Source organism: Mus pahari, chromosome 3 (genome assembly GCF_900095145.1).
Source record: "Mus pahari chromosome 3, PAHARI_EIJ_v1.1, whole genome shotgun sequence".
NCBI lineage: Eukaryota > Metazoa > Chordata > Mammalia > Rodentia > Muridae > Mus > Mus pahari.
The window spans coordinates 52,795,756-52,813,835 of record NC_034592.1 but is presented as its reverse complement, the minus strand read 5'-3'; the positions used below and the strand labels follow the sequence as shown (position 1 = coordinate 52,813,835).

General features: G+C 38.7%; 1 protein-coding gene across 2 annotated transcripts in view; it reads left to right on the top strand.

Annotated features, from left to right (window-relative positions):
* Positions 1-623: 623 nt before the first annotated feature.
* Scn9a (sodium voltage-gated channel alpha subunit 9) overlaps positions 624-18,080 on the top strand; it is a 149,773-nt gene continuing 132,316 nt past the window's right edge. For both annotated transcript variants that reach the window (XM_021194855.1, XM_021194854.1), the window contains exon 1: positions 624-819. The gene's annotated coding sequence lies outside the window, so the exon portion shown is untranslated. The remainder of the gene's footprint in view (positions 820-18,080) is intronic.

Here is an 18,080-nt window from a genome sequence, read left to right as displayed (position 1 = left end):
AGGACACAGCCTAAAATATCGGTTCTGAGCATCATTACCCAACTCCACCAAGGGCAAACCCCAAAGGAGGGAACAGTGTCCTGCAGGCAGGGAGGTACCTGTAGGACAATGCTTTGTACACTCTCCCCAAGCTCCAACCCTTTGTCATTCTTCTCTGCCTCGGAGTTTTTCTCCGACTCAGCCTTCAAGCCACATAAAGTGGCTTCTCGGAAACATTAGCAGATTGCACTGAACTGGAGGGAAGGAAGGAGCTAGAGGGAGGTGGGGCGAGGTGATGGAAGGGCCTTTTTAGCTGCCCGCCACACAGGCGCATACTCGCACACACCCCACCCCACCCAGCGAGGTGGCCGTGGGTGAGAGGCTATGCGACCCACCTCCTGTCCCTTCTAGCGCACAGTTAGAGGTTGCCGCATCCCCAGCATCACGGCGCCCAATCGCCAGGTCTCCGCCCTGCACTGTCTACCGGACTGGGAGGAGGGAGCTAGGGGTGGGGACCCGAGAGCTCAGGGAGCATCGAGGAGGCCTAGCGACGCGGTTGGCAGCCGAGGGCGGGGTCGCTTCATCCTGAGCAGACTGGAAACAGACTACGCGCAGGCCTGGCCTGCGCTCCAGTTGCGACTCGGCTTTTCAATCCTGCCCACTGCGCAGGCTGGTCTGGTCTAGCCTGGGTACCCGCGACTCGTAGTAGCAGGCACTCTGAGTAACAGGATTTCAAAGAAAGAAGCAGAGGCAAGAAAGAAGTCTGGGAAGAGAGGAAGACTTCCCTTGGATCAGATTCCGCAGGTGCACGCACCGGGTGGGCATGATCCGTGGGGCCAGGTCAGTGAAAGCCTTTTTTTTTTCTACCTCTTGCTACTCCCGCGAGTGTGGAAGAAAGAGGACCTAAGGTCCCTTTGCTCCCTTCAACTGCCACACCCACCTGTGTCCGTTTTCACAAACTCGAATTTAGCTACCAAGTATTGCGCCACCAGGAATTCAAGGGAGCGGAAAGAGGTGTGTGTGTTGGGGGGGGGGGGCTCAGCAGAGAATGAGATCCAACTATTTCAATCGGAAAGCTAGCCCCCCCCCACACACACACACAACACACCCTTGCGGCTTCGGCTCCTACCAGTTCTGCAATATACACAAAGGTAGATGCTTAATAGTCTGTTATTTCTTTTCTTTCCACTCCAGCAGAGTTGTTACATGGGTCTCAGGACCAGGGCCAGCTTATGCTTCTTGACTAGCTAATAAAAAGGCATGTCCTTTAGAGCATGTGTCTGCAGATAAACACGCAAACCCAGCATTGCTGACTTACCTAGGAAAGATTAGAAAATGTACGCACCCCAGAGAAGCACTAACAGGCAAATAAAGACCAGCCCCTTTCTTAAGAGTTTGTTTGTTTGTTTGTTTTTTAGGCCAATGAGCACTTTATAGTGAAACTTAAATTCAGTTCATTTAAATTTGGTATATAGTACAACTGAATATCATGAACTCTCTAAGGGTGAATTTTTTTCTTTGCTTGTTTGTGTGTGTGTGTTCCAAACAAGATTAATCAATCAACCAACCAACCAAATAAACAAACTAAAGCCACTTTTTAAAATCATAGCAAAAAGTTTTACAAGGATTTCTTTTCTTTTTCTTTTTCTTTTTTTAAGTTTTAGAGTCCACAGTAAATTACCTTAATCCAACAGCAATTTTGCCAGAACCAAAATTGGGGCATTTTTTTTTCCCTCAAAGCTTACTTAGAAAAGATAAAGACCAAATTAATATATGCTTTTACACAAATGATGGGAGTTTTGGTTGTCGACTGTGAGTCGCCACTGGGTCAGGGTCCTTTCTGCCTAGAAACATTTTTTTTTTCCTAGCTCAGTTCCCTGTACACAGAAGAAAGAGACATCCTTTCTTTCTGTTTTTGCCATTTTCACGTATTTAAGTCGGAGTTTTCATTCTTACAATTTAAAATAAATGGAATTTCTTTCATTTAAAAGCTACTTTTATCTGATTTCTATGTATGATATTACCATGACTGTTAGACTAACTCATTCACTACAAGATGCCAGGCAAAATATGGCGTTTGATGTAATGGAACATAGACAAACTGTTTAGACCACGGATGCCAATTTTGTTTACGGTAACTCTTTAAAAGCAACTACAGTTGTTTAAGGAGAGTTCACTTTTAGAAGTAAACCATTATGTACTCGGTACACAGTGACACACTTCCCAGTAGCTTGGGTGTGCATAAAGTGTGCCTGGAGTTCTGTGATGCAGAACTAGGCTTTCGGTGTACCTGATGCTGCTAAGGAGAGAGCTGAGTCAGGTTTGGATGTCTGCCAAAAACACCCAGCGCCTCTTGCTCCCCCGCCCCCCACCCCCCCCCCAGGGGAGCCGCAGGTAATCATGGGAGGCCTCCAGCTGTAATGCTTCTGTGGCTTTTTGAGTTTTTTTTTTTTTTCCTACTTGTTGCTGAGGTGATTTGACTGCAAAGAAATTAAGAGAAGGAACCAGTGCCGTTTATTCACATTATTTCATATTCTCGACTCTCTTTGTCCACGGCAAAAGAAAATCATCTGGTGCATTTGCATAGACAATAAAAGTGCTGAATTATATATTATATAATTATATTAGAAGCCCCCGTGCTAATAGTATTTGCTTTTGCCTAAGAGATTTCTAATGTTTCCCCCAATGTTTATAATCAGAATGTGATTCACATTTTTGATTCTTTGCTCTCCCCTCATGACCTCATGTCCTTCTGCCCACCTCTAGAAAGATCTTCCAGTCTTCTCTCCCAAATGTATCTCATCCACCAGAATTTCTATCTACACAGCCACCAAGTTGATTCAAGCCAGTCCCTTTTGGAACAGTGTTTCAGATACTTCTCTCCCGCCTCAGTGATTTGCTTTTCTGTAATTTACTCTCCATTCAAAGCAGTGTCATCATGTTTACTCTTTAAAACACTCACTGTTTCATGGCTGCATTTTTTTTAAAAAAAAAAAAAATTAAAAGTGGTAACAGCAAGACTGAGAAGTAGCAATAGCAAACACCTCTAGCATGCTCTTTACTCTTTTAACTTCTCTGATCTCTCTCTTCTTTCTAACCTCTGCAAAACCCAACTTCCTTTCTTCTCTCCCCCTTTCCCTCTCTGTCTGCCTCCCCCCCACTCTGTGTGTGTGTGTGTGTGCGTGTGTGTGTGTGTCAAGCTACTTCTCAAACTTTATATCTCAACTAAGAGATCTCTGTATCCAGCAAATCATTGTTGATACCCTATCAAAACAGGTTTATTTTTTTTGATTCTCTTGATTCTTGATCTTATAACTTTCTTTGTCACCTTGTAGTTTTTGTTATGCTCCTCTGCTACTTTGAAGATTTGCAAATCAAAATGAAAACATCTCTCTACTACTGATTCAGATTCTAGAATAGAACTGAAATGAACAGTAGAGGATTTGTATATTTTTATATAAATAATGGTGCATGAATATATTAATTATTTCACTATAGCATTCATCAACAATAGAAATGTATATTTCAATGCTGCAAATAATCAAATATGCTGGGAGTTTATAACTTCATGCTGTGATTTTAGAAGAGATGAAATTTAAATATCCTGAGATACAATCCCATTTTTCATCAGTGTATGTAGTAATGTGTTCAAACATAAGTAGATTATAATGTATACTTAGGAAGGACATGGCAATAAATGGAATAAATATTAAAGAAAATTTGGAATAAATGAACAAATGTGATTTCTCTGTGAGTGGAAACTAATCAAAGATGATGACATTATTACATAAGTCTTTAAGGATTTGAGACTCACTGAAACCATTGTTTAATATATTAAAACACCAGTTTTAATAAGTACAGAAACATGAGTGAACTTGAGGCATGGTAGTCTGCCAAGATGATTCTGAGGTTCCATATGATCTTAGTGTTTGCTTCAGGTACTTGAGGAAATTATCCTACAAACGTGGAGTGCTTTATATAGAGAGATCAGTGAAGGGGAAGGGGTCATGAAACTGCATCACCAATATCGGGATCAAGAAAAGGGTTTCAACACTGACACTGGCTAATGATAGAGTGATATGTAAAGAATTGTATCCATACCCCAATATTTTTAATATAAAATATGCCTCTCTATCTCCTTCACTTTTCAAGTCTCAAGACTGTCTCCTTCCTGATCATATTCCCTTTTCTCCCTCCCCTCTCGAACCCTGTTCTGCCCCTTCCTCTGCCTTCCTTTATGGATTTCTTCTTCTCCCAAATGTGAATGAAGCATCCTCACTTGGGCCTTTCTGCTTGTTAATCTTCGTGAGTTCTGTGAATTGTATCCTAGGTATTCTGTACAATTTTTTCTAATATCCACTTATTAACGAGTACATACCGTGCATGCCCTTTTGGGTCTGAGTTATCTCACTCAGGATGATATTTTCTAGTTCCATCTATTTGCCTGAAAAACTCATGATATCCTCATTCTTAATGGCTGAATAGTATTCAGTTGTGTAAATGAATCACATTTTCTGTATCCATGCCTCCGTTGTGGACATCTTGATTGTTTCCAGTTTCTGGCTATCACAGATAAGGCCACTATGAGCATAGAGGAGCACATGCTCTTATGTTATGGTGGGACATCTTTTGGGTATATGCCCAAGAGTGGTATAACTGGATCTTCAGGTAAGTCTATTTCCAATTTTCTTAGGAACCTCCAGATTAATTTCCGGAGTGGTGGAACCAATTTGCAATCCCACCAGCAATGGAAGAGTGGTCTTTCTCTACATCCTTGCCAACATGTGCTGTCACCTGAGTTTTTTATCTTAGTCATTCTGATTAGTGTGAGGTGGGATCTTGGGGTCATTTTGATTTGCATTTTCCTCATGACAATGGACTTTGAACACTTCTTTGCTTCTCAGCCATTTGAGATTCTTCTGTTGTGATTTCTCTGTTTAGCTCTATACCCCATTTTTTTAAAATGGGGTTGTTTGGTTCTTTGGAGGTTAGGTCCTTGAGTTCTTTATATATTTTGGATATTTGCCCTCTATTGGACGTGGGGTTAGTGAAGATACTTTCCCCATCTGTAGTTTGCCAATTTGTCCTATTGATTATGTCCTTTACTTTACAGAAGCTTTTCAATTTTATGAGGGACTCAAAGGGAGGGACCTTAGATGAAATGCCCATCAGTGGGGAGAGGGAACTCTTATAGAGTCTACCTCCAGTAGAAAGACAGGGCATTGAGTGGAGGGATGGGGTTGCTATTCTACTGTCAAAAGCTCTGACCCAGAATTGTTCCTGTCTAAATTAACTACAGGAATAAAAATGGAGAAGAAATTGAGAGAAAGGCTGTCCAGTGACCAGCCCAACTTGGGATCCATCTCAAGGGGAGGTTCCAAGGCCTGCCACTGTTACTGATGCTATGGTGTGCTTACAGACAGGAGCCTAGCATGGCTGTTGTCCAAGAGGCCCAACAGGCAGCTGACTGAGACAGATGAAGAAACTTATACCCAACTATTGGACTGAAGTCAGGGACCCCTGTGGTTGAATTAGGGAAAGGCTGGAAGGAGCTGAGGAGGAGCTCAGTAGTAAGATCTATGACCACATAAGACTAGCAGTCTCAACTAACCTGGACCCCTGAGATCTCTCAGACACTGAGCCATCAACCAGGCAGCACACACAACTGATCTGAGGCCCCCAACACATATACATCAAAGGAGTGCCAGGTCTGGCCTCAGTGGGAGAAGAAGAACCTAACCCTTCAAGGGAGACTTGAGGCCCCAGGGAGTGGGGAACCCTGGTGAGGGAAGGGAGGACCTTCTCTTGGAGATGGGGGGGGGGAGGAATGGGATAAAGAACTGTGGGAGAGCCAACCAGGAGAGGGTTAATAAAGGAAGGAAGAAAAGTAAAAGGAAGGAAGGAAGGAAGGAAGGAAGGAAGGAAGGAAGGAAGGAAGGAAGGAAGGAAGGAAGGAAGGAAGGAAGGGTAAAGAAGGGCTGGAGTAATGTCACAGTGGTTAAGGCCACTGGCTGCTCTTTCACAGGACCCAAGTTCAGTTCTTAGCACCCACATGGAGGTTCACATGGAGGTTCACAGTTTTCAATAACCCCAGTTATAGGCGATATGATGCCCTGTTCTGTCCTCTGAGGGTACCCCAAGCACATAGTTTACATGCATACATTTAGGTAAAATACATGTGTGTGTGTGTGTGTGTGTGTGTGTGTGTAAATTTAAAAATAAGCAGACAAATAATTTCATTATTAATATTTTGTTGTGAATTTAGTTAGATTTTCATTGAGTGACATATTGTGTGTGTGTGTGTGTGTGTGTGTGTGTGTGTGTGTGTGTGTGTAGTAAGTGGTCATTTGGTTTGAGTTATACCCTTCTGTGTTAAAATTTCTCCAACATTTTATATTAAAAGAAGATATTTGTTCCATGAATTGTCACCAGGCATGTTGTGAAATTTGTTATTAAGGACACACATTATTATAGTAAAGGGTGAGAATGGATCTGTGCACTAACTGAAGATGGTCTTCTGTTTCTATCCCACAGATGAGCTAGCTTACTCATAGGAATGTGTAGCATTTCTAGAAAAAATACAGTCAGATAAGCACTTGACATGGCAAATGGATTTTATAAAACATGATTAAAATAGTGTATATAAAGATTTACAAAAGAGCTTCAAATTATGTATCGAATACTTTTATGGGCTCTCAGAGATCAATTTCGGTGTGTTGCTATTCTACAAAATGGAATTTCCTCATTGAAGATCTTATTTACCCTTTCCTCTTTGCATTACTGGAAGGAAATGGCCTTCAGCAACAAGAAAAGCCATCAGCTCTTGGCAGCTAAAAAAAGTAATGAAATTTGGATGGTTGAAACCCTTGTGGGTAGAAAGGATAAATGCCAGACCATAATAAAGAGGGAAGGGAAGGGAAGACCTCGAGTGGTGCCAGAAAGGAGTCTGACAGATCAATGTGGATCCACACAATGTATAGAGCTGAGTTCTTTCTGTCTTTTGAGCCCCACTGAGAAAATGGTTCTTTTCGGTCCTTTATTTCAAATAATAATTTAATATAAATTGAACATACACTGTCATTGCTTATTTAACACAGGTGATAGAACTTTTTGGATTTTTAAAAGCAATATAACAAAGACAAAAATACCATGTATTGTTCTTAAAAAATAACCTCTGATTGTGATTTCAGTGCTAGTTATTTTGAATGTCAATTGTTAAGCACACTGTGATTGTTCACATATTTCTTTGAAATAGCTACTTGGACTTTTTAAACAAACCTTCCTGATTCATTTATCAAAAACTACAATACTGCTCAAAAGTACCTATGCTTTCTCATCTATATATTTAGAGGAAATGGGTACATTTTCTACCACTGTACTCTGCCATAAAGAAATGCCTGGTTTAGTTCTTTTCCTTTTTTTATCCTGTGTCCTACATTTCTTTTTGTAAACATTGGTCATGTATGCTGCTACGTACTACACTTCCCATTCAAATAATACAAACAAAAAAAATGAGCTTTTAAAGGTACATTAATAATGTCAGAAAGACACATTAAGATAAAAGTACAAGGACACTTACACTGAAATTTTTTAATGGAATTTTGTGTGTATCACATGCTAAATTAGACTCCACAGTGACTACCCAGTAGCTTTTATAAAAATTGGGATAATTGGGTTGTAGTTCCTAACAATCTTGCTAATTGCTCATAAAGTATACATTTTTAAACCCAAAGTAGTTGGGATAAAGCATAGTGTGTTTGAAGGTCAGTATTTTGGAAAGTCAAAGTTATGAATTAAATGTACATATTCAATTAAATATCAACAAGTAAATCAGATAAAGTGTTTATCGTATTTCATGCATTGATTTAAATTGTATTAAGTAATTATACTTTCAAGTCTATTAGATAGTACTTTCTCAAGAGCATGGGATTAGGATAATATATTAAACATAAATACATTATAAATAAAAGAAACTGATGTTTTGTTGACAAATTATGCATTTACTTTCACTGGTATTATAAAATTAATATTTCTTCTAGATAAATAGAATGGATCTAGTTTCTATACATAATCCGTCTACAGAATAAAATATTTCAAAGTGAAGAATTTGTATTTCACTCAACATAACATATAGTTTTTTGTTGTTTTTATCAATTTGTGAAAACTTATCTGTGATTACTTATGGTATGTTGTACCTAATAGCAGTAAAAGAAAGGTTAAAAGAAACACAAAACAAACTTAATTTATTCCCTTTTTTTTCATTCTTTTCTTATATATCTCTACCCCGGTTTGCCCTCTCCCCTCCCCTCCCAGTTCATCCCCGTGGTGCTCCCCTTTCCCCCAAATCCACTTCTTTATTTCCCTTCAGAGAATGGCAGGCCTCCCAAAGATATCAACCAAATAGAGCATATCAAGTTACAATAAGACTAGGAACATCCCCTCACATCAAGGCTAAACTAGGCAGCCTGATAGGAGGAAAAGTGTCCTATGAGCAGGCAGGGGTCAGAGACAGCCTCTACTCCACTGGTACAAATCCCACCAGAACAAGCTACACAACCATAACATATATACAGAGGGCCTGTTTCAGACACTGCAGGCTCCCTGGTTGTCGCATCAGTCCCAGTGAGTCCCGGTTTAGTTGTTCTTGTGGTGTCCTTGATCCCTCTAGCTCCAGTTATTCTTCCTCCCCCATCTTCTACATTATTGTTTGACTGTGGGTCTCTGTATCTGCTTCCATCAGTTGCTGGGTGAATCCTCTCTGATAACGATTATGCTCTATCATCTCATTGGTTTTTTTTTTTTTTTTTTTATTTGTTTGGTTGATTGGCTTTTGGTCCTGTTTGGTTCTAGGTCTCTAGGCTATCCAGCCTCTGGTTTCTGGCCCTTCAAGGAAGTGTCAGACATGGGTTCTCTTTCATGGCGTGGATCTCAAGTTGGACCAGTCTTTGGTCACCAACTCCTACAGGTTTCATGGCACCTAGAGTAAAGACTCTAGCACATTTTGCGGGCAGGAGGTTGTAGGTTGAAAGTTTCAAGGCTGGGTTGATGCCCAATCCCTCCATTGGAGGCCTTTCCTGATTACAGTACATGGCCAGTTCAGACTTAGTTCCCCCCCCCCTTACTAGGAGTCTTAGCTAGGGTTACCTTCCTAGACTTCTGGTTTCAATCTTACCCCAAAAGGCCCCCCAAATCTCCTAGTGCTCTCTCCCTCCATCCCCCCACACTTGATCCCTCTCATTCCTGTTCCCCCTTGCCCCAGCCCATTTCCCCTTTCCAGGGAGAGCCAAGCATCCTCCCTTAAGTCTTCTTTGTTTTTTCGCCTCTCTGGAACTGTAGACTGTAGCATGGTAATCCTTTACCTTACAGCTACTATCCACTTATACTATGTTTGTCTTTCTGTGTCTGAGTTACCTCATTTGGGATGATTTCCTTTTTTTCTAGTTCAATACATTTGCCTGCAAATTTTATGATATTTTTAAACAGCTAAATAATACTCCATTGTGTAAATGTACCATTTACATTCTTCAGTTGCGTTCATTCTTCAGTTGAGGGACATCTAGCTTGTTTCCAGTTTCTGGCTACATAATACATGTTTTTTAATGACAGGGTATTCCTATGAAACCCCAACTGGCCTTGAAGTCAAGATGCTCCTGCTCTTGCTGGCTGATGGGAAAAGGGAACATGTTATGACACCTATCTACCTAATCCTTGCAAATCTACACAAAGTCCTCGACTCCCAGTGATTCATATAAGGAGAAGGGAAGTGGCTTCTTTAGGGATCAATTGGAATCTAAGTCCAAACGACCCCTTCATAGCATATGACAGCATATCAAAAATAAACATGAAAAAATGCCTATTCAAAGTGCCTCTGAAAATCCATATTCTATTCCAGAATTGTTGTAAATAGTTTTTATAAGATGATAATTTCCTATAAAATACATTGTGTAGTGATACAACTTTTCATTCTAGAATTTTATGTTACTTGCTAAGTTATTTAAGTTAAATTTAATGTCTTAAATTAAGGTTCTCTCTCAGTCTATTGAATATCTACTTTTAATGACTTCTATACAACTACTCAAATAAATATATAGATATAGATATAATAATTTATTTGGCTAAAGTATAAAAATAGGTATTCAATAATGATGATTATGCATTTGGTAAACTAGTATGTTATAATAAGAGTATGCTATGGTTATATTTTAAATATAAATGATAATACAGATAAAGTTTATGTTCATAGTTTTATTTTTAAATAGATTGCAATGATTATTGATAAGACATTTCATCATCGTTTTAAAAGGCAATGACTTTTCTACTTATCTTATCACATCATTTCATCAATATCATTTGATTTTGGACACTTTTTGACACTCAGTTAACTCGGTATTTGGGTATAGATCACTGCTAAAAATTTTACATAAAGTATCTAAAAATTAAGTAAGAAAAGATTGATAAATATTGAAAACAAAGAACTTAATAAATGTCCCTCCTCATTTCTGTCCTGCTTTAGAGTGTCCAATCTCTTACTTCCACATTAAAGGAGAGTGCTCAGTGATGGAGATGATCCATTGGACGTTCTACTAGCACATTTTGTAATCAATAGCTATTTGCTGATATTGCTATTGTTTATCACAATATGATCTCACCGTGTAGCCCAGAATGGACTTTGTGTCACAATCGCCCTGCTTTTACCTCCTATGAAATCACAGGTCTGTGGTGTGTGTGTGTGTGTGTGTGTGTGTGTGTGTGTATACTGTATATACTTGTCAATGTGCATGAGAACGTGTGTTCACATGTATGTGTAACACAGAGGTACACTTTAGGTATTTCCTTTCATCACTCTCTACCTTAGTTTATTTAATCATTTATTTGCACCAGTTTCTCTCACTGAACTCGGAGCTCATTGTCTCAGGTGTGATCTCTGAGATCAGCTTGCCTCTGTCCACCTTATGCTGAGGCTACAGACTCCACTACCATTTCTGGCTTTTACATGGCTACAGAGAGTCCAAACTCATGTCCTCATATTTACACAGCGAGCATTTTATAGATGGAGTCAACTCCCAAACTCTTATAACTACTTTTTAGATAAAAAGGAAACATTTTTATGTATTTGTGTTTGTCTATGTGCATCATGTATATGTGTGAGTGTAGCTATGTGTGTATCACTGTGTATACGTGGAAGTCATAGAAGAAATTTTGGAAGCCAATTTTTCACCATGGGTGACCCAGACTGAACCAAAGTCACCAGGCTTGCATGGCAACTACATATATCTTCTGAGCCATCTCACTACCTATAACACTTTTAAGAGAAATTTCTGAAAGTATATATCTGGAAATGTCTCACCTATAAATGCCAGTCAAACTTAGTCCAATATTTTTCTGTCTGAAATATAATTGTGAACTTTCAAAGAAGCAGAGATGGTTTCTGAACAAGAATATGAATATTTGTCACAATCTCCATTCATATGACATGCTAAAAAAATCAGAACCTTTTAATGTTATCATTAAACATCGTCAGTCATTGAGCAAACTGATTTTATTTATCATTTTCTTCAGAAACCCACAATTCCTCCTTAGTAAGACAGTGGTGGACTATACATTGTAGAAACTTGGCTAACTTTACTACAAAGATATAGGGAACAAATAGAATATATGAACTTTGCTGTTAGTGTGGACATGGGTGACAATACTTACGTGTTGCTGATATTGCTGATAATAACTATGTTAGTGTTACATATGGAGATTTCATTTATAATAAGCCGAACATCAAAGATTTGCAGCTATCCTCTTCAAATGGTCATAGTCACTCTTTAGGTAAGGACAATAAGATGTAGAAAGCATTCTGGTTTCTCACATTTCAGTTATATTATGTGGATATTTTTAAGGTTTAAAACATATGTGTGAGGCTAGAAATGTGGCTTAGTTAATAAAGTGTTGCTTTCCAACATGAGGATCTGAGTTCAGGCCCTGGAACCCATCTGAAGGAAGCTGGCAGTGGTGGCCAGTACTTTCAATACAAGCATCAGAAACATGAGGCTATTAGGACCTACTGAAAATCCAGTCTGTCCCAGATGATGAGTTCCAATCCAGTGAAAGACTTCACTCAAAACAAACAAACCAACAATCTTTTATAAGGCACCAGATAAACAGCACCCAAGGTTTTATTCTAGTCTTTACATGCACAGGTGCACACACAAACACATTCTTATGCACACACACACACACACACACACACACACACACACACACAAACACATTCACACACACATTTATACATATGGACATATACACACAAAAATGCACACACAGAAGCACATAAACTATCTGTATGTATATATATATATATGTGTGTGTGTGTATGTATGTATAAGTATATTATATATGTATTATATATACATACATATCATATATGTACATATAATGGAGATGCATATATATGGACTTGTTAAACACAGAAACATAGAACGATCTGATAGTTAAATTGATTATAGAAAAGCTTTTAAATACATAATGAGGCTAAAGAAATCTATATTTTCAACTAAATAGATCAAACCACATAATTGCAATATTAAAGAAAAAGGAAAATATTGAGGATAAAAAGTGCTTAATAATCATATTACACTTGAGCAGCACATTTGACTTAAACTAAAGTTGAAACTTAGGTTGAAATTTGAAAAGATCTACTGCATACTTGAAATGGTTTTAATACTCTAGTGGACAAGGCATACGTCCACAAACACTTGACAGGTTAAGCTATATCACAGAATTCAGGAGTCACACCCTATGTTATTTTTGAGGCAAGTTCTTACTATAGGGTTAAGACTGGCTTGAACTCTACTAATAATGGCCTAGTTGGCCATCAATGGGAGGAGAGACCCTTCGTCTTGCAAAAATTATATGCTCCAGTACAGGGGAATGCCAGGGCCAGGAAAGGGGAGTGAGTGAGTTGGAGAGCAGATTGGGGGGAGGGTATAGGGGATTTTCAGAGAGGAAACTAGGAAAGAGGATAGCATTTAAAATGTAAATGAAGAAAATATCTAATAAAAAATAAAAATAAAAAGTTAAAAGAAAAATTTGCAAACACAATTTTCATTTATTTTTATTAAATGAATTAAATTTCTAAAGATATTTTTAAATCTCTGAAGGGGTAATCTTGAAAGACTAATATTAAAGAGACACTAATTGACTGGATAATTGACTATAAGAAAAACTATTGTGATTTAGGCTACATTATAGTGTTACAATTTGCAGCATTATAAATATTTCCATTCACTAAAACTGTCTAAATGTTTTTGAGACAACTTACTATGTTCATGAATATTATTTAGATAGTAAAGTGCTGGACAAGTCATTAAGATGAATCCATAAAGAAAATTTGGTATACGCTTCCAAAATGAGTACATTTAGCCTAGAAGAAACATATCCTCCCATTTCTGTCACCATGAATAACCCTGGAAGATATGTTAACTAAAGTAAGCTGGGAGGGTTTAATACTGACTTACCTGGAATGATTAGACTCAGTAGGAACTGAGAATAGGCAAGTGATAGAGTCGGGGAGAGGAAAAATTGTGTGCTGTTTTCCTATAGGCTTGAAGACATTTCTGCAAGATGGATCAGTTCTAGATTCCTACCACACAGGGCAGTATGTGTGTAATATAATGTGTACAATATAATGGTACACACTTAAGAATTTATTGAGGTTCTACAAGGGAGTGTGATGGCACAGTTATTATGTAATATGTGTGAACCTTAAGTTTCATTTACATTTCTGAAACAAACAAACAGTAAACATATCCACAAACACTTCCAAAAGAATATACTGGAGCACACATACATTCCCAGGTGTTTAGGGTCTGAGGCAGGATACCAGGTACCAAAGTTAAATCAGGATCAGATAAACAATCTAAACAGTCCCATAACTTCTAAAGAAATAGAAGCAGTCATTAATTGTTTTCCAACTGATAAAAGCCCGGACCATATGAGTTTAGTGCAGAGTTCTATCAGACCTCCAAAGAAGACCTAATTCCAATACTCTTCAAACTATTCCACAAAATACAAACAGAAGGAACACTACCCGATTCGTTCTATGAAGCCATAATTACACTGATTCCTAAACCACACAAAAAAGAAAGAGAACTACACACTAATTTCCCTTATGAATATCAATGCAAAAATACTCAATAAAATTCTCACAAACTGAATCCAAGAACACATCAAAACGATCACCCATCATGATCAAGTAGGCTTTATCCCAGGGATGCAGGGATGGTTCAATATATGGAAATCCATCAAAGTAATCCACTATATAAACAGACTCAAAGGAAGAAAAAAATAACCACATGATCCTTTCATTAGATTCTGAGAAAGCATTTGACAAAATCCAACATCCCTTCATGATAAAAGTCTTGGAAAGATCAGGAAGTCAAGACCCATACCTAAACATAGTAAAAGCAATCTACAGCAAACCAGTAGCAAACACCAAACTAAATGAAGAGAAAGTTTAAGCAATCCCACTAAAGTCGGGGACTAGACAAGGCTGTCCACTCCCTACCTATTCAATACATTACTCAAAGTCCTAGCCAGAGCAATTAGACAACAAAAGGAGCTCAAAGGGATACAAATTGGAAAGGAAGAAGTCAAAATATCACTATTTGCAGACGATGTGATATTATACTTAAGTGACCCCAAAATTTTCACCAGAGAACTACTAAACCTGATAAACAACTTCAGCAAAGTGGCTAGACATAAAAATTAACTCAAACAAATAAGTGGCCTTCCTCTACTAAAAGCATAAACAGGCTGAGAAAGAAATTAGGGAAACAATACCTTTCACAATAGTCACAAATAATATAAAATATCTTGGTGTGACTCTAACTAAGCAAGTGAAAGATCTGTATGGCTTATGGTTCTGAATCTAAGAACAGATTGGGGGACATAGTAAGACTCTACTGCAAAAAATATATTGAAATATTTTATTCATACCAGAAAAAGAAAAGAATGAAAAACAAAAGGAACAGAAGGAACTCTTGTATGTACTGATGGTATTATTATGAGTGTATACACAGATCCAAATTTACTAATTTATATGCATTAAAATATTATTTTGTATGACAATTAATATTCAATTTATCTAAAAAAAAAAGGAGACAGTATTTTGTTCCCCAAAGTGTCCCTCATATGTAACTGTTTCTCACATGTGTGCTAAATAAATGATAAATATTTGTTATACAACATGCTCAACTTTTAGTTTAAGATCTGCTTTTTTTTTCAATAAAAAAATGCTAAGAATGAGAAGAATAAGTGGACAATAACTTGGCACCTATGCTTAGATTATTTTGCTGTAAATTTCTGAAAAATTCGTCATAGGTCAGACAGATGGCTCAGGAAGTAATTTTACTTACCACCAAGCTGGGAGTGCAGACCTGGATTACATCCCCAGGATCTGTTGTTGGAAGCAGAGAACTGAGTCCCACGAGTTGCGCTTTGGCCTCTGCACTTAAGCTGTGGCCCATGCTTCCCCAGATAGAATCACATTTCCTTTCAACTTTTTTCTTTTGAGATTTCCATGCTTGTGTTCAACACAATATAATGATATCTAACACCTAACTCCCAACTCCCTGTACCTTTCCCCTAACATATCCCCCCTCCCCTCCTAATTTCATGTCTTTCTTTTTCCTTGTTGGGGAGAATTTACTGTACCAATTAGAGCTACCCTTTGTGCATGGGTTATGGGGGCCATCAACTAGATCAGGGGACACGTACCAGTACCATGTGTACAGGAAAGAATATTTCTCTTTTCCTCAGCAACTTTCCACTGTCAATAATTCCCCAGTAAGTGTTGGTGCCCAGAGATTGTCTGTATCTTTGATGTTAGGATTTTATTCAGCTTGATCTTTTATAGATTCTGTGCAGGTGACCACAGCTGTTTTGAGGTCATGACCTTATCAGACATGTCATATCCAGGAGACAGCGTTTCACAGTAGTACTTCCCATCCTCTGACTCATACATCCTCCTTAAACATCTTCTTCAATGTCTCCTAAGCCTTGGAGGTGAGGGTTTAGCACAGATATCAGTTGCTTACTCTCACTACTTTGACCAGTTGCACATTTTTCCTATGGACTGTTACTCACTGCACAAGGGAGTTTCACTGACCAGTGTTGAGAAGAGCCCAAGTCTATGGTTATAAACAGAAATATTTAGAAAGATTAAACAGCAGAACCATTTAGCAACATAACAATCTCAAGGTCGATCCATCCAAAGACCTAAGACATCTACCATCGGCTTTTTATTAGGATTACTAGGCCAGTGGTGCAGGCTTCAGATCCAACAAGCAAGCAATTAGTGATTCCATAACAGTAATGTTCCTACTGTACTAATAGGTGCATCTTCCATGGCAGGTTAGAACTTTAATATATGGATCCAGTGCCAAATATGACTAGTGATGCCATTCTCCCTAGCAGTATACATAGCATCTCCCTGTACTGTGGAATTGAGCCAGAGACAAGGAACTTTCCTAATTGCTTAGAGATTGATTTCTTTACATCAAGTAGCCAAGGTGTGTGATGTCTTCAGGAATACGGTAATGATGGCTAGTCTTGGCCTAACACACCTGTTAACGAACTGTCTTGATCAGATTGATCTGAAAGCACATCTATGGGAGATTTTAATTGACATAAGATGGCCTAGCTCACTGAAGATAGTACCAACTGTAGGCTGTTAGGCTTGGGCTATGTAAGAAAGGCAGCTGACATGAATCAGGAAGCAATACAGAAATGAGTGCTCCTACATGGTCACTTCTTCAGTTCCTGCCTCTACGTTTCTCCTTGAGCTCCTACTACTGTTGCTTCATTCAATGATGATTGTAATTTGCAAACTGAAATAAACTCTCCATTGCATTCCTTTTGATCATGGTGTTTATTAGAGCAACAGAAAGCAAGTTAGAGTAGAGTCTCAACATATAATTAAGGAGAGCAATAAAGGACAATGACCTCTAGATCACAGCTGGCCAACAGCTCATACAGAGGTAGCCTTTGCCTTGACCTGTGATTTTCTTTTAATAACTGATGTCTTTTGGAAGGGACATTATCCACCCAAGCAAAGTGTACTGGCTGGTTTTGTGTGTCAAGTTGACACAAGCTGGAGTTATCACACAAAAAAAGGAGACTCCCTTAAGGAGTCCATGAGATGCAGCTTTAAAGCATTTTCTGAATTAGTGATCAATTGTGGGTGGTGCCAGCCCTGGGCTGGCAGTCCTGGTTTCTATAAGAATGCAAGATGAGCAAGCCAGGGGAAGCAAGCCAGTAAGCAGTCCTCCTCCATGGCCTCTGCATCAGCTTCTGCTTCCTGACCTGTATGAATTCCAGTCCCGACTTCCTTTGGTGATGAACAGCAGCAATGTGGAAGTGTAAGCTGAATAAATCTTTTTCTCCGCAACTTGCTTCTTGGTCATGATGTTTGTGAAGGAATAGAAACACTGACTAAGAAACAAAGTAATTCCATTCAAAATCTTATTCCATACATTTTATTTTGAAATTAGCTCTACTCCCTAATGTTTGTTCTACACCCAGGAAAGCACACTACTTTCTGCTCCATTTTAGCCACAATTGTACTCCCCAGACCGGGATCATAGCATTAGACTTTCTATGGATAACTGGGCGCACATATTTTAATATGTACTAAAGTTGGTGCATTAAAAATGCTGAGATACAAATATTTTTCTAAAAGTGAAATGTTAGCCGAAAGATAATGAAAAGATGAGCTACGGAGAGGAGAAAGGCAGCTGAAATCTCCTAGGGCTAGTGATCAATCATTAAACACCATTTGGCTAGTCTCCAGAATGTGCAGGACAGATTTGGCATCCAATCTGGTGCTGGTGCCACTGAGGTTTGTGGGGAGGGAGGCCCTGGCAGAGATTCCAAGGCCTGGAGAGGGTATGCCCAGGCGCCTCAGGCTAGTTTTCAGAAGACTCATATATGTTCTCAGCATTTAGAGTTTGAAATAGTCTTGGTCTCTCTCTGTCTCTCTGTCTCTCTGTCTCTCTGTCTCTCTGTCTCTCTCTCTCTCTCTCTCTCTCTCTCTCTCTCTCTCTCTCTCTCTC